This window comes from Armigeres subalbatus, unplaced genomic scaffold (assembly GCF_024139115.2).
Source record: "Armigeres subalbatus isolate Guangzhou_Male unplaced genomic scaffold, GZ_Asu_2 Contig1548, whole genome shotgun sequence".
Classification (NCBI taxonomy): domain Eukaryota; kingdom Metazoa; phylum Arthropoda; class Insecta; order Diptera; family Culicidae; genus Armigeres; species Armigeres subalbatus.
In genome coordinates this window covers 85,619-110,332 of record NW_026942338.1, presented here as the reverse complement: position 1 = coordinate 110,332, position 24,714 = coordinate 85,619, and the positions used below count along the sequence as shown (strand labels likewise).

At 39.2% G+C, this 24,714-nt stretch overlaps 1 pseudogene; it reads left to right on the top strand.

The window, feature by feature from the left end:
* Window positions 1-9,135: 9,135 nt before the first annotated feature.
* LOC134202988 (large ribosomal subunit protein uL6-like) overlaps window positions 9,136-24,714 on the top strand; it is a 43,172-nt pseudogene continuing 27,593 nt past the window's right edge.

Sequence of the window (24,714 nt, the reverse complement as noted above, 5' to 3'; positions counted from 1 at the left end):
TTGGAACACTGCACCAATAATTGGAATTGCAAGAACTATAGAAGGTAACAATAATAGATGCAGTTATGGCATGCTCCATACAGAATATATTTATTGAGCTTTCGGATGCACTCTCATGGTAAGGAAAATGAAGTACAGGCCGGACTCGATTATCCAGAGGCTCGATTATCCGGAGGCTCGATTAACCGGAGGCTCGATTATCCGGAGAAAATGGCTCGATTATCCGGAGTAATATTTTTACCCATCTTACAAAAATAGAAATAGTATGTATCGTAACGTATCCAATATGTGCAAGACACCTAGTAATGATAGTGCCTTTCTCACTTTCGTAAGGGACTGTTCACAAATTACGTAACGCTTTAGGGGGAGGGAGAAAGTCAGACCAAGCGTTACGGTCCGAACACAAAAAATGAACCTTCCATGAAAAAGGGTTGGGGGCTGTCCATAAACCATGTAGACCGAATTTTCACCTTTTCAAACCCCCCCTTCCCCCTAGTAGACTTTCGTAGACTTTTCCGAAACCCCTCCCCCCTCCCCTTGAAGTCTACGTAGACTTTTCCAAATTTTACAAAACATCATATGTGATTGGAAAAATATGGAAATCAACCACGTTTCAAGCAATTCAGCTGTTCAAATCCATTTCCATGTGAACATTAAAATAAAACTTGAATTTTAAACATAAGTAAATCAAACTGAACAAAATCCAACAAAACAAAAATCATTTTGAAAGGAAATCAAATTTAATCCTCTGTCCATAGCTCCGGAAATCAAATTTCAAGGCAAAGTAATTTAATTTCTGTTGCATTTGATTCCTCCTAGAGGTGTGCGCCACCATCGCCGACACTTTTGCATCGGCGCGCCACTGCTTAAAATCTGTCACGCATCTGTCCTATAATTCTGAACAGTGTTGTAAAATGTCATTTGCATTCGTTTGTATAACTTTCCCAGAACTTTTTTCCAGAAGGTAGCTATCAATTCATGATGTATGACGAACTTATAGCGCTTAAATGTACCTACAACTTTGTCAAACAAGACATTGCTGTAAATATGTAATCTGAAGCGCGAGAGGCAAAATGTCATTCAAATGACATTATGTCAAATGACACGTGACATTTTGGAGAGTTTCCACTTAGACCTGTGCGCCGCCGCCACCGACACTTATTGACATACGCCGACGCCGGTCAAGGTGTCGGCGGCGCGCCATACGCCGGTTGGTTCGACGCCGCCGAATTTCGTATTTCACGCCGATGATTGGCCAACACAAAAATCACATTATGCAGAACGTTTGCATTTGTCGGACCAAAACAACCTATCAGGTATTAATTAAATAGCTGTTATACCTTTAGCAGATTTGTTTGCTTCTATCTCTATCACTTTTACCCGCATTGGCGTGTTAAATGTTAGATAATCCAAGATCTTATTTGCTACAGAAAGCAATAATGGTAACTTGGCTTCTGATGCTGGAATAAGATGGGGCACATGACCCTTGTACTTAAATAGTCACAATTGCTCTATAAATAACGGTTTCGATTTATTTTGATGAACAATTTCCAAAGAAATTTCTTGGTTTTCCTGAAATAATTTCTGAAGGAAGTTCTGAAGGAATACCCGAAGAAAATTCTTAGTCTTGAGGAATTTCGGAATTTATCTCCGTCTGGAAGATTTTCTGAAGGAATCCCTGGAGAAAATTCCGAAGGAATTCTTGGAGGAATGTCCAAAGAAATCCCTTTAAAATAAATTCTTTAAGAAATATAAGCATGTCGGTAATTCCTTAAGAAGTTCCATTGATTTTTTTTTTCTTTATGACTTACCGAATAAATTTCCTAAAGAATTATTTAAGGTATTCACGAAAAAAATATGTACAAATTTTCGAAGGAATTCCTGCTGTAAGATACCAAGGAATTCTTGAGAATATTCGAATATCCGCAATCTCAGGCGTGGTAGCGGGTCACTTTTTAGTGACTTGGTCACTTTTTTGGTAAGTCACTAAAAAGTCTCTTTTTTCGAGTCAAATCACTAAAGTCACTATTTTCAACTATTTTGTAACTTTTGGCTAATTTTAATTTTGGTCAATTCCTAGAGTTCATGGCGGAAATTGAATGACGGATCAGAAAAAAATGACCGCTAAGTGCCTTTTGGTCCGAAAGTTGCTCTTGACTTCTTCGTGACTTAATATTCGCTTTGAAACTTGGCCAACCATTTACCATGGTGTTCTTATGGGATTTTCGACAATAATTTATTGTAAGAGTTTCATATCATAGTTTATATAAGTGATGCAAACAGAATGGGCACAGGGATTTGTTGATTTTTTAAGTTTTTTCAAAAACTATCAAATTTCATTTCGTATCAATTGAACTGTTTACGTTCAGATTAGTATTTTCAATTTTAGATATACTTTCCAGTGTTTCGAGGAAACCGAAAGTGAGCAAGGGGTTGGTCGAAAGGTCATTAATGCATACCTTACGCAAACATGTTAGCCTTCCCTTTTTTTGTTACAAATAAATATAACAATTTTGTAACATAAAATGAATCGAAATACTAAAATCTGCATCTGTGTTTGATAAGGTAATGGGATTTGAGGCGGTTACGTATCAATATTTGTGAATTTAAAAAAATATATTCAAATGATATACATCTGAAACTGAAAATGCATAAATTTTGGCACTTAAGTCACTATTTTGAACGACATTGGTCGCTACAAACCCTGCAATCTCGATATTTTGGGAGATTTTCTTATCATGTAATTTTGATTCTAAGTCAAAACTGAATTTGTTTTAATACTGTCCGGGTTTTTGAAGAAATTCCAGGAGAAATATAGGAATTTCTATGTAAGTTCCAATAGCTGTTTGAAAAATCCATTTAAAGTTCCTTATACTTTCAACAATTGAGTCGGAAATTTCTTCAGGAATTTCTTCGAAAATCTCTTTAGAAAAGCCACCAAGAACTAATTTGGACATTTCGACATTGTTGTTTCGAAAGGGCGAAAGTCGCAAATGTAAACATTGACTTCTTTTGCTGATTTCAGGAAGTTTAGAGACTTCTGGTGGTATTTTACACTTCCGTTCGCGGAAGCTCCACCAGTTCCAAGTGGTTGTTAGTTGGGAGCGGTCCTAGTTGTTGAGGAATATGCATGAACAGTGTCGATTTGTCCAGGGATTCCTTCAGAAACCCCTCCGGAAAGGCATTTGTAATATTTTCAGAAATTCTTTTGGAACTTCCTCCAGGAAGTATTCAGAAAATTACTTCAGTAAACCATACAAAATTACTGCAGGAATAGTTCCGGAAAGAATTCGAAATTGGAGAAATTTCTAAAGGTATTTGAGAGTTAAACTTATTTTCAAATAAAATAAAACCCTTAAAACGTTTAAAAAAATGAAGGAATTTACAAACAAAATTTCCCAATAGAAATTCTGAAGAGATTTCCGAAATAATTCTTAAACTAATTTAAAAGGAATTTTTCGAAGGTCTACAGGAATTTCTGGAAGAGTTGCTAAAGGAATATCCGAAGGGATTCCTATAAGAAATTTTGAAAAGAAGTCCTGAAGAAATTTTTCAAATAAATTCCAAAGGGAAATTTGGAAAGAATACCAAAAATATCTTCCTAGAGTAGTGGTTCTCAACCTTTTCCTTGAGAGGTACCCCTTCGAACTTTTGCACTCATTAAGGTACCCCCTTATAATAAGATACCTTTATGAAACGCGGATCTGAACTTTACAGTGAGTCTTGAAAGGAGGCTTCCGAGCCTCTTGAAAGGAGGCTTCCGAGCCTCTTGAAAGGAGGCTTCCGAGCCTCTTGAAAGGAGGCTTCCGAGCCTCTTGAAAGGAGGCTTCCGAGCCTCTTGAAAGGAGGCTTCCGAGCCTCTTGAAAGGAGGCTTCCGAGCCTCTTGAAAGGAGGCTTCCGAGCCTCTTAAAATGAGGCTTCCGAGCCTCTTAAAATGAGGCTTCCGAGCCTCTTGAAAGGAGGCTTCCGAGCCTCTTGAAAGGAGGCTTCCGAGCCTCTTGAAAGGAGGCTTTCGAGCCTCTTGAAAGGAGGCTTTCGAGCCTTTTGAAAGGAGGCTTTCGAGCCTCTTGAAAGGAGGCTTTCGAGCCTCTTGAAAGGAGGCTTTCGAGCCTCTTAAAAGAAGACTTCCAAGCCTCTCGAAAGGAGGCTTCCGAGCTTCTTGAAAGGAGGCTTCCGAGCCTCTTAAAATGAGGCTTCCGAGCCTCTTGAAAGGAGGATTCCGAGCCTCTTGAAAGGAGGATTCCGAGCCTCTTGAAACGTGGCTTCCGAGCCTCTTGAAAGGAGGCTTCCGAGCCTCTTGAAAGGAGGCTTCCGAGCAGGATTCAGATTTTTTTTTGCTTTACTAATCGCCATGCACATGAAGCACAATATAAAGTTTAAGAATCAAATTTATCAAAACTCTATCAATAAGTTTTGAATGAAACTGTAATAAGGACTGTATCGAAAATAAGATATCCACATCATTTTATTCGAATAAAATCAGATGAAATTTAAAAATTTATTAAAATTTGTCTAGCAATATATGTTAATGCTGTTTGTTAAGTTTCATGAAAAAATATAATACTGAATAAATATTGCACTATTCCAACATTTATTCGAGCATTTTTCTTCCTGATCACAAATCGGCATAAAATTGCCTCGTTTTATAACATGATTACTTTCTAGTCAAAATTCCGGTCACTTGATTTTGATTTTCTTCCTTTTCCGGCAAATTAGCGAACGTGCGTAGTATTCCGCAAGCTTGATGACCATGATTTTTACCTTTGGGGGTGGATAGCGAAACGCTTGGTCAAATTATCCATCTCGATGCCCTTCTTACGGAGCCATGTGTCCAAAACTCGATTTTAAATATCACTTTCAATTTGCGATACATCGGAAACAACAAATTTTCAACAAACAAACAAATTTTGATTTGAAACTTAACATATGAATACATCGATGAATACAAACCAATTCCTTCATGAGCTTCTGTGTAGTATCACTTGTTTTCGATACAGTCCTTATATCCGCCATTACGCATTTTTGTCCGAGGTACCCCCTGGAAACAGCGAAGGTACCACCAGGGGTACATGTACCCCAGGTTGAGAACCGCTGTCTTAGAGTTTTCGAAATGTTTTGATGAATTACTGGAAGTTTTTCTATTAGAAATTTCTGAAGGATTTCTCCCAAATGGATTTTCGAATGTATTCCTAAAACAGTATCCGTAGGTATTCTCATAGAACTCTTAAAGGATTTGGGATGGGTATCTAATTCTTAAAGGAATTTTCAAAGGAATCGCTAAAAATAGTTTCGAATGAATTACTGAAGAAATTCCCAGAAGACTCCGTAAAGGAATCCCTCAAGTAGAAGGAAATTCCTGATGGAACTTTTGAAGAAATTTCGGAAAAAAGTTCCGAAGAAATACCCTAATAAATTTTCAAGGGAATTCTTGGTGGAAGTTCTGAAGGAATTCATTAGGGAAATTTTAAATTAATTCTTAGAATTCCTTTCTCGAATTTTCTGAGGAATTTCCACACGAATTTCTGAATTTATATCCGAAGTACTTTCCAATGAACTCATGTGCTGTGATGCGGAAATGTCCTAGTAGAGGATGTAATGTAAACTTTTTCTGTGGAGATACAAGCTATAGCTATTAGGATGTTGATGTTAGGGAATCTCGAAGAATTACCTGCGTAAATTTCCAAGAATTTTCTGTTGAAATCAACAGAATTTCACTTTGAAATCTAATGTTTTGACGGAGAAGTGCCGTTTGTTGTTTGGCCGGATATGTCATTATCCGACTGGCATAAAATCGTTTGGCCGAAATAGACATATGGCCGATAATGTTGATTGATTGATTGTCGTCTAATCGAATATGTCATTTAGCCAAAAATGCCTAGTTGGTCGTTTGGTAGAAAAGGGCCATTTGGCCGAAATGAACATAAGGTGTTGCTTGTCCGAGCTGCCGAAAAAAAAAATCGTTTGACCAAAAATGCTGCTTGGCCGGGCGAGGTGACATAAGGTCGATAACGGTTTGCGACGTACGGGTGAAGATTATACGGCCGAACTGATAATTTGGCCGAAAAAGACGTTTGCTCCGACAGCTCATTTGTTCGAAAATGGCGTTTGGCTGAATGGGTCAATGTTTTTCGCCGTATGATCCGATCAGCCGAATAACATTTTCGGCCAAATTGGCCCTACCCTTTCGGTCGAATGGAATTTTGGATGAAAGGCCTATTCGACCAAACGACCAGTTAGGGCATACGGCTTTTTCAGCCAAATGACTAGTTTGGTCGTACCGCCAAACCATTTTCCACATAATAACCGTATCGGACAAATGGAATTCGGCTAGATAGCTTTCGGGTAAATGTATTATGCGGCCATATGGTATTCGGTCAAATGATATTCAACCAAACCAGCCTTCGTCTTTTGAAAATTTTCTCGTAGAATTTCCAAAGAATTACTAATAGACAACATAAGGAATTTCACGTAGAATTCCAAAGAAATTCCGTAAAAAATGAAATTCCGTTGGAAACAGTTTTTGTGAAACTTAAAAAAAATCACACGGAAATTCTGTTAAATTCGAAGCATGCATGCCCGGTGGCATAGGCAAATTCCTAAACAATTTCCCGTGAAAATTTTAGAGCAATTCCTATTGAAAATTCGAAAAACTTAGAAGAATCTCTTGGGACAGCTCATTAGATTTTTCCGGGTTCTCCCGTTAATGTCTTAAAATATCCTGAAAAAAAAACTTTACGTTACGAACGTAATAAAAAAAATCGCCAAGCCATCGCCGACCAAAATTATGACAAACGTTGCCGTTGACGATTTTTGAATCGGCGCTGACCTCTAACGGTAGTCAGAATCCATTAACGGACCAACTAATATTTTATTAGATGTTATGTAATAGATCTCTTCATGATTTTCAAAAATATCAATAATTCAACCGGTTAGTCCAGAATCACAATGCTTATGCTAAAATAAGTCTCCTGTCAAATTTTCAGCTAATTCGGATAAAATTTCGAGGTGGCTCAAGTCGATTTAGTGTTTTTGGGCTATTTTCAGTTTTGGAAAAAATCTACCAAGAGATATAAACGTCGAAAACTATCGCAACAACCTCTATACGGAAGCTTTTGGTGTGCTCTACATGTCTTGTTAACATGTCGATTCGTTCCGTTCACGTTTTGTCCTTGTTAAAGTGATTTTTAAGCTTTTAAGTGCATAAAAATACTGTTTCCCCCAAAAGTCGTTGTTCTACAACATTCTTGAGTTTATAACAAATGAATGTTAATTTATTATATTATTATTCCTCTTTTTTCCCTGGAAGTTTGAGTTATATAATTGCCCATGTGTGATTTACCGTTAAATTCTTAAAAATCAGAAGCTGAACATTTGTCATAAATTTGCACGCTGAGATTTTTTCAAACAAGTTGTTCGAACAAAGAAGCTTCGATTTCACTTGTTACTACGATGCACTCGATGTTAAAAGCATGCAGACATATGGTGAAATTAACTAAATTTGGAAGTCGTTTGTTGTAAGCATCAAATATCATATGATTTGATGTATGTTTTGTTCGAACAACTTGACGACTTGAGCCACTTCGAAATTTTATCCGAATTAGCTGAAAATTTGACAGGAGACTTATTTTAGCATAAGAATTTTGATTCTGGGCTGACCGGTTGAATTTTTGATATTTTTTGAAAACATGAAGAGGTCTATTATGTAACCAAAATAAAGATTATTTGAGCAAAACTTAAATTTTCAGCAACAACAAAAAAATGGCTCGATTATTCGGAGTGAATTTTTTTTCAACACTCCGGATAATCGAGTCCGGCCTGTATAGATGAAGTATAATGGAGCAATCAGTGCAGGAACTCTTTGTTCTTCTGACGTCAAAATCTAATATTTTGTTTTTTTCCCTTTCTTCAAAGTTTTGTTTAAAGTCTCTGCCTTTCTGTTCCGTAGAGCTACGTAGCTCTGGACATCCGGAAGATGCTCCCAGACGAGCCATTCCTCGAGCACGACGACACGCCACATCGTCCCTAACGCCAAATGACCGGACGAGCAGCTGATTTTTATTGATTATGATGATTCCCTGATTTCCGAATCCTAATCCCCTTCTTAATCAATCCATCCTCAAACATTGTAAATTTAACCTCGAGTCACCACGAGTACCTTGACTTTTACCCCTCTGCTACTAACTTCATAATAAAATGATATTGATTGTACATATCACAAAGAAACATGGCTCCGTAAAGTGTTATACACACCTGAGCCTACCCAATCGACGAACTTGGAAAAAAAATCAGTGCAGTAGTTTTTCGAGGGTATGTTAAAAATGCCTTTTTAAGACGGGCTTGGTGGTCATATGGCTACTGCTTCTGCCTCATACGCAGGAGGTCGTGGGTTCAATCCCAGGCCCGTTCCATTCCTCCTACTTTGTATCTTTTCATATGTTTCACATGTTCTAGCAATCGCTAGAACTGGAAAAGGGCTTTCATACCGTTTCCATCTTCTATCCCTATACCTACAACTTGATTAGTTCGAGCAGGTAACTGTTAGAATTCGAAATGAGCGAAAAAGTTCCTTTCGGCATCCAATTAGAATATTTACAGCACCCTTTCATAACTGTCACATTGGCAACCTGTTAACCAAGACGAACCTCTGCCATAACCTTAACCCCAAGATTCCAATAAAACTCCGCTGTTAAAAAATGTTAAAAATGCCTTTTTGACGTGGGACTACGTCTGTCTTTTCTATTTTTGGGTACACTTTATTGGGCCACGAAAGTCACGAAACGAAAGTCATTTTTTTTTGGAACAATCGATCAAGGAAGAGTTAACGCTTCTTGCCCGATGAACACTGAAATTGTTTGATCACTGTTTACGCGTTTTTCCTCGGTTTAGGTTCTTTTAGGCGTTTTTTACGCTGTTTTACGATGATATGATAACTTCTTCGATTATACTTCTATGCCCAGGGAAGTCGAGAAAATTTCCAATCCGAAATTTGCCTAGACTGGCACCGGGAATCGAACCCAGCCACCCTCAGCGTGGTCTTGCTTTGTAGCCGCGCATCTTACCGCACGACTAAGAAGGGCCCCTAAAATAATGAAAGTGTTGCGTGTAAATATTATTGAAATTGAAAGACCCCGACCATGGCGCTAGTCGGTAACTTGGTAAGTGCTTGATGTTTTATCAACATTTTTGATTTGTTTGAAAAATGATAAACAATATGGCAGGTTTCTTTTCGTACTTATTAATACAGGGTCGGCTTCTTCGTTTAAACGGGGTTATCGGTTTTTATACAACATTTTGTTTATGTGCTTTTGGATAAATAGCGCTTTGGTTTTCTTATGTTAACCCGTTTCGGTCTGACCTAGAAATCAAAATTGAAATAACTCGTGTTGGCTCATTTTTCGTCCGATTGCCATGAAATTTTCAGGGAAGAAGCGTCATCATGTCTATTTTTTGGTTTGACCATGGTGCCAATCCGGCCGGATTTATTGAGGTGGGGAACTGGGTCAGATGGAGTCAAACACGGGTCATTTTTTTAAAACCATTGATAAATGAACGAAAGTGACCAGAATGCTGATGCAAACGTGGTCAATCATCATTGACCAGCATCAGAAGCTAGTTTTGATACAATTGAATCACCAGGACATGGTTCCGGATGTTCCGGGAACCTGATTCCCTGGGGTTTCCCTGGGGTGGTGGACACTTTTCAAGTGGACATAACCCAGTCTTGCAACATATCAAACTCCATGGTTTTGAAAGACAATGCTAATATATGAGTTTTTGGGAGGTTTTGGACACATTGGCCACGTCCGGAAGTGTTCCCGGGAACCTGATTCCCTCAAGGAAATAGACAAATTACGATTAACACCGAAACCCATCTAGCGACATATCAAACTCCATAATTTTGAAAGACAAGCTCAATAGATGAGTTTTTGAGAGGTTTTGGACACATTGGCCATGTTCGGAAGTGTTCCCGGGAGCCTGGTTCTCTCAGGGAAACGGACAAATTTCGATTAGCACCGGAGCCTATCTTGCGACACATCAAACTCCATGGTTTTGAAAAACAAGCTCAATATATGAATTTTTGAAAGATTTTGGACACATTGGCCACGTCCGGAAGTGTTCCCTTAATTTGTCCGGTCCCCTGAGGGAATAAGGCTCCCGGGAACACTTCTGGATGTGGTAAATGTGTCCAAGACTTCTCAAAAACTCATCTTTTGAGCTTGTCTTTCAAAATCATGAAGTTTGATATGTTGCAAGAGGGTTTCGGTACTAATCAAAATTTGTCCACTTCCCTGAGGGAACCAGGTTCCCGGGAACACTTCCGAACGTGACCAATGTGCCCAAAACCTCTCAAAAACTCATCTATTGAGCTTGTCTTTCAAAATTATGGAGTTTGATATGTCGCAAGATGGGTTTCGGTGCTAATCGAAATTTGTGCACCTCATATAGTGCATATACTCCTGTATATCAAGCTCTATCTGGAATAAGGGCGAATGTCGCAAGAGAGAATTCTCTTCGCCGACTTCCCCTCTTTTAAATTAAAGTGACAAGCAGATGATTTCGTTGCGGTTTTTCCCCTCAGAACGAAAGAAAACAATGAAAACTTGCATTCTGAGGTGATAAACCGCGATGAAATCCACTGCTTGTCACTTTTATTTAAAAGAGGGGAAGTCGACGAAGAGAATCCTCTCTTGCGACATTCGCCCTTTTACCAGATAGAGCTTGATATACGATTGTGATGCATCACCAGTGCTATGATGTGCACGTATTACCTGGCAATCTAACTGCATTGATTGTCTGCCTTTTCAGAATTCCCAATAAGATTCCGTTGAAATATCACAAATGATAATAATTGTTTATGGAAAAGGAAAGAAAAGTACAGTGGGTACCGGCCAAGTTCCCCCTGGCGATGCTAAAATGATAAGCGGGAACAATGCCTAATTCCATTTAAAGCTTTTAGTATCATTAGTGATTAGCACTCGTTATTATTTTATGTGGGGGGCAAGCATGGAACATATTTTTTAACGCGGGTGTCAGGCGGCTGACCCATGCTCGACCAAAACAGTAAAATTTAGCTAGAATATTATAATTTTGTTTGATTGTTTTTATTTTTTTATATTTTTTGGTATCAAATGATTAGGAGGAGCTTATTTTCAGCATCACATAACGCAAGAGAGAGTAAAAAGTTTGTTTTGGAGCGATCATATAGCCTTTACCGTATAGAAAACCCCAAACAAGTGACGCGCTCGCGAGTGAAGGGTATGCGATAACACACTTTTTCCTAACGAAACGAAACGAAACGAAATTTAAAATGTCTCTGTTGATTCGGATCGAATCGAAACGAAATAAAGATTTCTTTCGATACTTCGAAACGATACGAAATCAAGGTTCATTTAATTCGAAATTTTTCGAAACGAAACGAAATTTTAATTTTTTTTCCGCGGAATTTTTATTAAATTGTTTCTACATTATGTACGCAATTCTGATTTCACTTCGAATAACTGTTTTGCGACCAAAAGAGTTACAATAATAGAAAAGGCAATCTGTGATAAATCGTCACATTCTCGCCGCATATACCATTGGCGATAAGACAATACCCCAGCATTTGTGCCGCTTTCAAAGAAATTCATCGTGGAGCGTGTGCTCCCGAATCTGATCAATTTTATATCAGTTTTATATCAGAAAGTATATAAAAATACAGAAATTGTGGGATTTTTCATATACCTACGGATTCAAATTTCGTTTAAAACCTTAGTTCACTTTAGAATTATGTATGCTAAAGCATACTTCATATTGTCTTGTCAGCGTGGACTAAGTACTGACTTAGTCAAAATTAGAACCGTCTAAGACGAATTAAGTATGGTCCATTTAATTCCACCAGTTAATTTTCGTTATCTTTGCAAAGATAACGAAAATTAACTGGTGGAATTAAATGGACAGTACTTAATTCGTCTTAGACGGTTGAATACATTCCACTAAAAGAGCTATATATATTTTTCTCAAAATTAGAAAATGAATGCTTAGATTTTATTTTTTATTCAGTGGGATACTCAATTACGTTTCCATATCTGCCAGGCGTATACGCAGATAGAACCAAAATGTATTCCTTCTTATTCTTCGTCTACATATATAGCATACATTTGCTCACTAGAAGAATCCTGTGCACCTTTCTAAAATGTACGAAGATATGTATTTCCGATTGAATTTAACAGACCCATACTGCCGTGAATCGCATATCTGTCCCATCTTTGCTGGATTTCCTATTCATATGGGACAAATATGCGATTCACGGCAGCATAGTCTTATATACAATCAGCTCGACAAACTGGGCTATTGTCTGTGTGTCCTCGACATATGAGAATAGCTGTTATGGTCAGTATAAGCTGAAAGCAATCTTAAGTTAAGAACTTCCAGCAATTTTAATGATCTTTCAACCCGTTCTGGATTTTATTTTTGCAAATTCCATGCGAAGATCTAGAAATGTCCACAAATCTGCAATGTTCCTTACATTTACATATTGTGCAAATAGTCAAAGAAGAGCTTATTAGCTTGATTAACTGTACACATCGTCGTTGCTAATCATGGGTAAGGGACCTGACCGTAGTAAGCTGTGCCGTAGGTGCGGAGCCGAAAACCACCAGGCTCGCACCTGCCAGGCTGCACCGAGATGCCTGATCTGTCCTACGGGGGCAGACAACAGGCATCTCACCGGTGCGCAGGCCTGTCCGGCCTCTAGAAGGGTCCAGACATGCAAGTAACACAGCTAAACTTGAACCACTGCGAGGCGGCCCAGCTGCTGCTACAACAGTCGGTTATCGAGTGTAAAGCTGATGTTGCCTTGCTGTCCGACCCATACCGCATCCCTGCTGGAAACGGCAGCTGGATTGCGGACAAGTCCGGTATGGTGGGAATCTGGACTTGTGGGCGCTACCCCATCCAGAAGATAATATCTTCGCCTAACGATGAGGGTTTCGTCATAGCAAAGGTAAACGGTGTTTACTTTTGTAGCTGCTACTGTCCTCCTAGATGGAGTATAGAGCAGTACACTAGGGTAGTTGATACTCTTGCGGCGAAGCTAACTGGCCTTAAACCAGTAGTTATAGCAGGTGACTTCAATGCGTGGGCAGTGGACTGGGGTTCCCGGTTTACTAACGCTAGAGGTCATATCCTGTTAGAGTCACTAGCGGTATTGAACGTAGTTCTGCTGAACGAAGGTCAAGTGCCAACGTTCAGAGGACCGAGCGGTGATTCATGTATCGATGTCACCTTCTGCAGCGCAGGATGGACTGAAGAACCGAGATGGATGGTCCACGAGGGTCATACTTCTAGCGACCATCAGGAAGTACGTTTTATGGTCGAGTATACCCGGAGAACTACGACGAGAAGAGGTGGTGCAACGGATCCCGGATGGCGCACGTCACAGTTCAATCAAGAGCTGTTGGTGGAGGCACTGCGCTGGGAGAGTAGGACTACAGGACTAAGCGGTAACGACCTGACGGAAGTACTTACACGTGCTTGCGACGTGGCGATGCCAAGGAAGACCCAGCCCCAGGAAATCGACAACCAGTGTACTGGTGGTCTGACACGATTGCAGATCTTCGTAGAACCTGTCTTAAAGCTAAAAGAAGGTTGCGACGTGCTAGAACAGACGCTGAGCGACTCGATAGACGAAGGGTATTCCGGACAGCGAGCAGAGCCCTGAACTACGAGATTAAATGTAGCAAGCGAGCCTGCTTCGAACAGCTGTGCAGGATGGCGAATGACACCCCGTGGGGCGATGCATACAGGATAGTGATGTCTAGGACCAAGAGCACACCTCCTGAAAGATCCCCAGAGCTGTTAGCCAGTATAGTAGAGGGACTGTTTCCGACACATGAACCATCGGACTGGCCCGCTACACCGTACGAGTCAGTCGACGTGGTACCGCTAGTGACTAACGAGGAGCTTATCGTAGCCGCAAGAAAACTTAAGCTCAATAAGGCGCCAGGCCCGGATGGTATTCCAAACCTGGCCCTTAAACACGCCATTCTTGCCAATCCAGATATGTTCAGGAGCTGCCTCCAGAGATGCATGGACGAAGGAAACTTCCCAGATCGATGGAAACGGCAGAAATTGGTGCTATTACCGAAGCCTGGCAAACAGCCGGGGATCCTTCGGCATACAGACCAATTTGCCTACTCGACACAGCTGGAAAGCTGCTAGAGAGGGTCATTCTGAATAGATTGTCGGCCTATACAGAGTGTGCTGGTGGCTTATCTAGCAACCAGTATGGCTTCCGTAAGGGCCGTTCTACCATCGAAGCAATTCGAGCGGTAACGGATACGGCCAAGATAGCGAGAGGTCTAAACAGAAGAGGTATTAGGTACTGCGCGTTGATTACACTCGATGTAAAAACGCGTTCAACAATGCTAGCTGGGCAGCAATTGCTGACTCCCTGCACCGATTGAGAGTTCCGGATTACCTGTGCAGGATACTGAAAAGCTATTTTCAGAATAGGGTGCTGTTATACAACACTGATGCCGGTCAAAAGTCGATCGTAGTGTCCGCGGGTGTTCCACAGGGATCGATCCTCGGACCGGTTCTGTGGAATATTATGTACGATGGAGTATTACGCCTAAGTCTTCCGGCCGGAGTGAAGATAGAAGGCTTCGCGGATGACGTAATGCTAGAAGTAGCAGGTGACACTCTCGTCGAAGTCGAACTGAAGGCTTCATACGCGATTGGCAGAGTGGAGGAATGGCTCAACTCGAGGCGGTTGTCCCTTGCACATCACAAGACAGAAGTTGTGGTAGTGCATAACCGTCATGGGCTGCAACAGGCGAGGATAAGAGTAGGGACCTGCACAGTTAACTCCGTGAGGTCTCTCAAGCATCTGGGCGTGATGATCGATGATAAGCTCAATTTTACGAGCCACGTCGATTATGCATGTCAGCGGGCTTCATTGGCGATAAAATCTTTATCACGAATGATGTCCAACAGATCGGCGGTGCATAGTCAAGTGCGTAGGCTGATAGCTGGCGTAGCATTGTCTATCATCCGTTATGGCGTGCCGGCATGGGCCGTAGCACTAAAAGCCGAGTACAATGTAAAGAAATTGATCAGAGTACACCGGCTGATGTGCTTACGTGTCGCGAGCGCATATCGCACCATATCATATGAGGCGGTGTGCGTTATAGCTGGAATGATGCCGATAGACACACTCCTAGAGGAGGATGTGGAGTGCTACAACGAAAGGGACTCGGTGCAAGTGCGACGTGTCAAGAGAGCAGCTTCGTTGCTCAAATGGCAAAGAGCATGGGACACCGCAGTCAAAGGTCGTTGGACCCACAGACTGATTCCAGATGTGTCCAACTGGGTTGAAAGGAAGCATGGTCAAGTCAACTTCCACCTAACACAGGTGTTGTCTGAACATGGCTGCTTTAAGAAATTCCTACACAGGTTTGGCTTCGCAGATTCTGCGGAGTGTCCTGAATGTGTAGGTGAGGTAGAATCGGCAGAGCATGTGATGTTCGCATGCCCGCGATTCGAGGTAGAACGCAATACCATGCTGCTTATTTGTGGTATGGATACAACCCCGGACAACCTCGTCGAGAGGATGTGCCGGGAAGAAGCTATATGGAATGCGGTGAACACAGCATCTCAACAGATCATGTCGAAACTGCAGCGGTGGTGGCGTCTTGAACAAAACCAACGAGTGCAGTAAGGGCACCTGTGATGCAGTGAACACCTTGCTCACCCCGACAACCAACATGTCGCGGGTGGGCTGCGGGGACCTCAGTATGTAGATATAGAGGTCATTGCGGTTCACGCGCGGTGGTTGTTGTCGGGGTGCTCGTCTCCAACGTGAGATTATGATACGGACCGTTAGGTTACTATCATAGCTTGCGATCGACGGGTGGTGAGGTAGCCACCCTTGAAGTCGATGTTGTGTGTATTGACGTCAAGTGCGTTAGCATAGGCGTGAGCGTTCTCAATAGTCCCCCCCTGATGTATTGCTTAATTGCGGGACTGGACTGGCGAAAGGGTTTTGGTTTTAGTGGGTCGGGTAAGAGTTACATGACATACCCATCCCCACACTACATGAGTACCTCCTCAGGTGTCTGGTTGCAGATTTCCGTTTACCCTTGCTCAAGAAAAAAAAAAAAAAAAAAAAAAAAAAAAAAATCCTGATTGGCCGAGAAACAGCAAATATGCACAGCTCATCAATTAAATAATATTCTTGGGATACAAAAAAGTTATTCTTATTGTATACTTGCTTCGGTGTTTCCAATTCATGACCAATAATGATACTGGTCACGTGCTTATAGTAAATTTAGGATTAGAAGAGACGAAAATTAGTTTAACACTCATTGTTATAAGAGACCAAGGATTGCTCTGCATTTTCGTGAGCGCTACGGGAAAGGAATCGTTGGTTAGTTGAGAAAGTAATTCGTGTGAAGCCTCTAAGCCCCTAAGTAAGCGACAATATATGTATTACGAAGTTGTATTTTGAAAACAAGAAGACGAAAACTGTGTTTCAAATCAATCCAACGCAAGATTAATTGGTTTCGTTTAATAGGGGAGACTGGGTAGACTTGATCCCCTTTTCTGATTTCCGATATAACACAACAAAAAATGAATAAACATACGCTATTTCCACACAGACTCTCTAAGAAATATAGTATTTAACTTTACTGATGTATGACAGTCCTTAAATTATTATTGTTATTGATACACAATCGATTTTTTGGAGTGCTGTCAAAAATCGACTTTGAAATATTTGGGGGAAATTGATCCCTCTCCAAGAACTTGCTTTGATAAAATTAGAAAGGTGCCCTCAGATTTTTCAAATATTTTCTGTTCAAAATACGCAGAATTATCGAATTGCTATGCGTATACATGAACGATTTTTGTTATTGAAGTCGACAGGACATGCAATTTTAAAATTTGGGGAGACTTGATCCACTTTCTATGAGATCTACGCAATAAATATTTTTTCCTGCCAAACCTGCATCACACCCGTCAAATCTACAAAAAATTAGAAGCCTAAGAACGGTTTTTATTTTTTTTTGAATTTTGTCGCCAAATTTTTGTATGGGTGACTAACGGGGGATCAAGTGTCCCCATATTGAGGCAATAACTTCAAATCCAAAAAACTTTGATGGAATGTTGACATTTTCATCAGTACAGATCAATAAGCATATTTAAGGCTTGTTGCTGTAAAAAAAACGAAAGACTTTGGTCATTGATATGAAAAGTAGTTCAAATTTTGCGTGGCCAATAAAAAAATCTTTGGGAAGGTCAAAACATACAAAACGCCCTGCAGAATAAATAAGGTTGTCAATCCAAAAAATAACTCACTACATAAAGGTCATTTGTCTAGAGGATCTATACTAAAAAATACGCTAGAACAAAACTACTTTAGTTCTCGATAAAACAGGGGGTGATCAAGTCTCCCCGGGGATCAAGTCGACCCACCTTCCCCTAATCTTCTACAACACGATCGATCGGATAAACTGACACGGTTGATCAAAGCGACGATGGATCGGATGATGTGCGTAGTTCGGTTTTCAGGGGCATTCTCGTGTCCCTTTGAAATGCCCAGAGGGTTACGGCAAGATGATGGTAGGGTATCTGTTCCCATATTAATAACAGCCCGTATATTAATCTCAACCGTCGATAAACCAAATAAAAAATCAATTTGATAATAATTTCTCACATCGTATGTACACAATAATGAATAGACCACCTTCTCCAATGTTTGGAATATTATTTAAAATTCCATTTGAGTAATGTTTTAGTTCACAAGACTCAAATTATTAAAAACAAAATTATAAAACACATTCATTTTCATTTTCCTACCTCTGAGCTGTTGATTTGATGCACTGCTCGATTGCTACTAGCAGATTCATCTCATTTCACGCCGTTGTTTTCCACTCAATTTCAAGCTAAAATGAATGAATCCTTTCAAAATACACTTTACAACACATAGAGCACATCACAATTTCACTATAAATATAATCATACTTGAAAAACTAACGCGATTTCCTATAGTTTGATATAGGTTTATTTCGAACAACGTCTAAATTATTCTTGTCCGTATTCCAAACTATTTACATGGCTTGCAGCATCGGCAAGGGTTGCCGATCTAGATTTTTATTTTAAAAATGCTTAAATGAACTTTTACTGTGAAATTCAACTCTTATGTTTGTAAAACAAGGCATATCGAAGAGATAAGCTATGACAAACATAAAATTAAACTGATAAGTTGGAAAACTACAACGAAAACTGGAATTTTGTAATTATATTTCAACTCAAATACAAAACATTGAAGAACTCGGCATCACTGCAATCATATCGTTACGTATACACACAAGTAATAGTGTGCGTATTTTATGTTGGAAACAGTATTATTGATATAGGTACAGGCATAGGATTAACTTTTTTTTGAATGTTATTGAAATAGGTGCATGGCAGTGATAATGTTTTTTAGCTAAATACTTCTAAATTGTGATAACAATTTCATTTTTGAAGTTACCAAATTGTTATCAATTAAAAATGACGTGAGCCGAGCATAATTATTCTTATGTTTCTTGATTATTGGGTGAGAAATAAATGCATTTCATATGCGCATTGGCTTATTGTTATTGATATAGGAACAGATACCCTATTTCATGTCTGTTATTCAACATCGCTTTGGAAGGGGTAATACGAAAGGCAGGGATAAACACGAGTGGTGCGATTTTCAATAAGTCCGTCCAGCCTTTTTTCTTCGCCGACGATATAGATACTTCCCAAGTAACATTCATACAGCTCTTTGGCATTCGATGGTATTTATTATGGTTTTATTATGGCAATAGGCTTGCTCTTTAGTTTTGATAAAGCATTTACCACGCCTGAATTGTGATTTATCTTCAAGCTGTTGCCAAAACCATTTGTGGCAGGTTATAAATTCCGAATACTATGAAGTTTTTAATATGAACTTATTAGGGCAGTCCATGCCTTGATTAAACCTGTCTTGAAAATATCATTAAAACGCCTTGATGTTTATTTTATTTGTCATAATAAAATACTTCTTAAAGTCGTTTTGTTACTATAAAAGTTACTTTCGGCTTTAAATTAGATCAATTGGCATTTGTGCTTGCTACATAAAGAGTCCTATAAAATACAAACTCTGCAGCTCGGAAAAAAATCAGAACCAAAAAAGTGGGAAAGTGAAGACGAGTAGTAAGAGCTGAATCCTTCATTATTGTAAAAGATATAGCTCTGAAACATCACCACGCTGCTTGCTTACTCATAATATACATCCTGACCAATTTTCAGCTTTATAAATCAACTTGATATCGAAATATTCATTTCCGAAATCGCGAGGTGACAAACTTTAAAGAATACAAGATAGCTTGAGCTTGAGAAGATAGATAGAAGAAAAACACGGTATGCAGACCCGCTCCAGTAGCTATAAATGTTTCACTTTTTCACTTTTCCAACAGTGGTACGGAAATGTTGTTTTGTGTGTCCAACTGATAAAGCGCCGACACCACTAGTTGAGTACTTCATGTTTTACTTACGTGTATTAAATGATCAATTTGAACTCTATCCAATTTTTATCGATGCCCTGTGTTTTCCTTTCGTTTGGTAAACATGAACTGTCAAATTCACTCTAGTTATGGTCACCATATATGTCGAAAAATGACCATTCAGCATTTACAACAGTCATTCGAGCCTTCATACATGCCATATCTAAACATTATGATTTTATTGTTAATTTCATCGAAGCAAAGCAATGTGAATAAATGGATGGCGAGAAATCATCTCGCAAGCCATCGCCATATTTTTTTTCACTACACATTAGGAGAGAATTTGAAGCGAAAAATCTATTAGTACTGCATTACACTTAAGATTTTTTATGAAATTTTATAAACAAATCAACTGCAAATAATAAAACAATTAAACAATGTGCAATTAACAGATAAGTGCAAATTTAACAACAATTTGTTTTTCGAAAAATAATATTTAAAACGAGGTTTACTGAGAGCGCATCAGTTATATTGGAGTTTCGCACTATATGACACAATAAATCTCATTTGGCACCAAAAATTGAAGCATCATACATCACATCTGCTTTGATTATTTTTCTCGATGATTATAAATATTTCATTTCAATGTTTGATTATGGCATTTTAAGGGTTCATGTACAATAAACTTTAATTTATTTTGTTGAGACTGAACGTATTTTATTATTTCATGTGAATGTTTGCATAAAGCTAGATCTAGAGATTTCCGCAGGCATCAAGATTAAGTGGCTTAGAAAAGGTTTCAAATGAGGCCAACTGTCTTTTATAATGGTTTACAAATAGACTACGAAAGGTTTTTGGTGCCGAATTCGTATTCATGCTTTGTCATATTCTGATCTTGAAACCCGTCTTGCATTTACCCTTCAAAACCATTTCAAGAGTGGGCCAACTAGGCAGATACTACTCTCCAAGAGGTTTTGGTGTTAGCGATAAAGAATAAAATGCCTTGATTATGGTTTTATTGTTGTAGGATTCAAATACTCTTGTAGTAAATCATAAATCTTAAAATGTTACTTGGGATTATGACACATAACTTTGAGAAGATTGAGGAAGCCTACATCAGATCGGACTAGACATCAACGAAGACGAAGTACATGATAGGAAGAGGTTCAAGAGAAGACAATGTGAGCCACCCACCGCGAGTTTGCATCGGTGGTGAGGCACGGTGTAAAAAAATGGATTATTATCGAAGTTTCATGTACCTCTGATTTTTTTTCACAGAAAGTTAGGCAAGGTCATTAGAAATGAGGTACGGGGTGTTTTAAAATATTTCATCGGCGATTTTTTCTAAAAAAGTGATTTTTATTGTTTTTTTCTCTAATATACCGTACAAAAAGTCAATTGATAACCCAACAATGGATCAATAATTGTAATTTACCCCTCAAGATTGATTATAAACCCATTTTTAGCCTTTTTGTCTATATAGATATCGTATCTTGACACGAGAATAAAATTTTGAAAAATGTTTTTAAAGTTCAAGCGTTCCTAAAGTATTTTTTGTATTATTTTTTATGTTTTGAAATCTTTGCTGAAACAATAATCTATCTTTTGTATCTTTATCTTTCTCTGATGAATATTGTTTTTGTATTTCTATCTTCTAACATTTTTACTGTTTTACTAGATGACCTGCCCACTGAAGTGTGCCATATTTTATGAAATTCAGAATGTTTTCTCCTTTGATGATGAATTTTGCTTGTAATTCATGCGTATGAGTCGCATGTATTTTTTGGCCTCTCACCGAGTATTGTACGCTAGAAAAATCTGAAAGTATCCTAGGCTGCTTTTAACGTTTCATGTCCGTAATTGTTCACTTGAAAAATTGAGGGATTATAAAAAACGAATTTCGTTTCCATCTGAGTTCTTTTTCTTCACCGGTATTGTACGAGACCTAACTTAGACCTAAAACTGGTTATGTACGCCAGAGGTAACCCTATCTAAAGCAGACAATCTTCATAGGAAGTCATTGCCAGTGTTTACAGCATTGTTAGTGTTTGTCAGCATTTCAAAGGTAAATTTTGTTTATACATCTTCAAACATATCCCCTTTACTTTCTTAGCACAAACAACACTAAGCTTATCTCTGTCTCTGCATGTTATTATGTACTTCATCTTGGCAGAGCTTATGCATATGCTCCTAGGTTTTGCAGATGAAATTAAGCTCCTCAGGAAACAATCGCAGAGTAGTGGTGGAGACTTTTGTCTAACTGAAGATTGAGATGGTGAGAAAGCACATATCCTTTCACACTACCAGTATGAAGTACATTGTTACTGATAGAAATAGAAATAAGAGGATGTACAGGAGATGATTGAAGGCGTTGAAGAAATAGTTCACATTGGAATGCTTGTGAAACGGGATAATGATCCCTAGTTACATCGTTGTACTTATGTATAATGGTTTCATAGCACACCTGAAGAGTAAATCGCTAAACATTATAAAATCATAATTATTACTTGGGTGCAAAAACGGTTTTTTACAGCTTACCATATTACTGCTCATAAAAGTGGGTCATTCATACTTTTATGAGCAGTAATACACACAAATATGGAATCAGTCAAATGTGAGACAGTTGTGCTTGTAGCAACAATATAGCTCCCGTAACATGCTACCGGAAATGAAATTTGCTGTGTATAACTCCATGCAATAGCCTATTTCGGACATGAAGCGTGGTAATTATAAGAAGCAGGCCAGTAAGGTTTTGGGGTTTTCATGCAAAATGTGCTGCGAACAATATTCGGTAAGGTTATTGTACATGGTATGAGACACTGATGATGAGACACTGTATCTAGAGTAAAATATGAACCCTTTAAAATATGGCAGACTGACAATGGGCTGGTCTCATAGTGCGAATGTCGGAAGAAGGAAATGTGAATACAACATTCAATAGAGAACCATATTTGGGGTGGAAAAAGATGATAATTGCTAAAAAAATGAAAATAACGCAAAAACAAAATAATAAAAACATAGTTTAGGAAGGCTTGAATTACAGAAATTGATATTTTTCAAATATTTAGATCTATTTCAAGATAGGTTTTCTACTCAAAAAAGTCTACAAATGTGTACATTTTCAATTTTGAGGATTAATTACAATGATTGATCCTTTGTTGGGTTATCAATTGACTTTTTGTACGGTATATTAGAGAAGAAAACAATAAAAATCACTTTTTTCAAAAATTTGTGAAAAAAAATCAGAGGTACATGAAACTTCGATAATAATCCATTTTTCACACCGTGATGAGGTGGTAGAAGAATTTGTGTATTTGGGCTCACTGGTGAATGCCGAAAATGATACCAGCAGAGAAACTCGGAGACGCATAGTGGCTGGAAACCGTACGCTCATCAACCGTAACGCTCATCAGACCGGTAGTCCTTTACGGACACGAGACCTAGACAATGCTCGACAGATGGCGGACGGTACGTGAAGGGGACGAATGAGCTTCTGGGAGAACCATCCATCGTTCACACCGTGAAAATCGGGCACGTAGCCAGAATATCGGACAGTAACCCGGTGAAAATAGTTCTCGACAACGATTCGACGGACGAAGGCGAAGTGCGCAGCAGGCGAGGTGGATCAATCGGATCAGATGGAAGATGACTTGCGGACCCTCTGTAGACTGCGCGGTTGGCAATGTGTTGCCATGGACAGGTCACTTCGGCCTTTGTAAAAAATCTATTGTGTCGCCAGCACTAAATTGAATTCCGATTTCAGACACTTTACTTCCGAATTTGCTCCCGATATCATGAACGTCAAAACAAAATTTAAGTTTGCCACCAATACATTGTCGGAAGTGTGGAAATCGTCTTCCGAACTTCAATTTGGTGCCAGCGACGTTGTCAGCGACAAAATAAGCTCGATCTTGTGACATTTTTTTTTCGTGTGAATCTCGTCGGAAGTGGACCTTGCTGCCAGTTCATCAGCGTCATACAAACAATTTTGGTCTAAATGCACAATATCTTCTTCTTCTAAAAAAAATGAATTTCTGACTGTCTGACCCTTATAGACTCGAAAACGGGGAAGGTTCTTAAGATGGTTAGAGACACCTCCCTCCATTGAAAAGGGGGCTCCCATACAAATGGAACCGAAATTTCTGCATAACTTGAGAACTATCAAAGAACAAATCAATTCTTGGTCTAAACGAAGTTCGTCGGGTCTGCAAGTATAAATTCAAAATAGATGACACATCACTTTAAAAGTAATGGCTGAGTTGAATCATCGTACGTTTTCATTTGTTCTCCGTGAATTGACGTTCGTCGCATATAGTACAATGCAGACTCTTGTGTGTTATACAATAAATTCACATCAAACTGATTTTAAACATATTTTGTTGAAAAATATGTTTTTGGCAAATAAGTGAAACGATCCGTTTTAGCTTGAAAAACTCAATGATTGAGATTTGTGAATGATTTTACTAACACTGATCAGACCTTAATGAAAATGATATGATAAATGGTAATATAATCAAATGACACTGCAACTGTAAAGGATTGAGCACCGGAAAATAACACAAAACTTAGAGGGCCCACACACGTTCCGACATATTGTACAACTTTGACTCCACCCCCAGGAAATTTGGCTCGGTCGGAGTAAAGTCGGACCGTCTGTGGGCAAGTTGTACTGTCCAACAGTCGTACAACTCACCCACAGACGGTCCGACTTTACTCCAACCGAGCCAAATTTCCTGGGGGCGGAGTCAAAGTTGTACATGTCGCAGCGTGTATGGAGCCCCTTAGCAACTGCGTCCTTATTTTGCGGTATTTAGTTAATAATTAAAACAAATAACAATAATTGTGCACATTTGATGTATAAGACGCAGATATAACCCTGATTGAAGTTCAACTCTACTATGGAAGGTCATTTTCCCCTACTTGTTCCATTTAATCTTGACCAACGTAGATTTTACCATCTGCTAACTAGTTCGCTGTTGTCGATACATCTTGTACAAATATTGGCCATCATGATGCCGAATACCTTTCTCATAAGCTGCATCCGCATCCACTCGCTGGCACACTCGAGGTGGGTGGTATTAAATTAATCCAACCTGGCCTATTACAGATCTATGGGAGATGGGCAAGCTTTACCGAGCCCAGCAGCGTCCAATGCGATCCCATTTCTCCGCAAAGATCCCACCGTAACGCCTTCCCGTGGTGGCCGCTGCATTGGGCGTT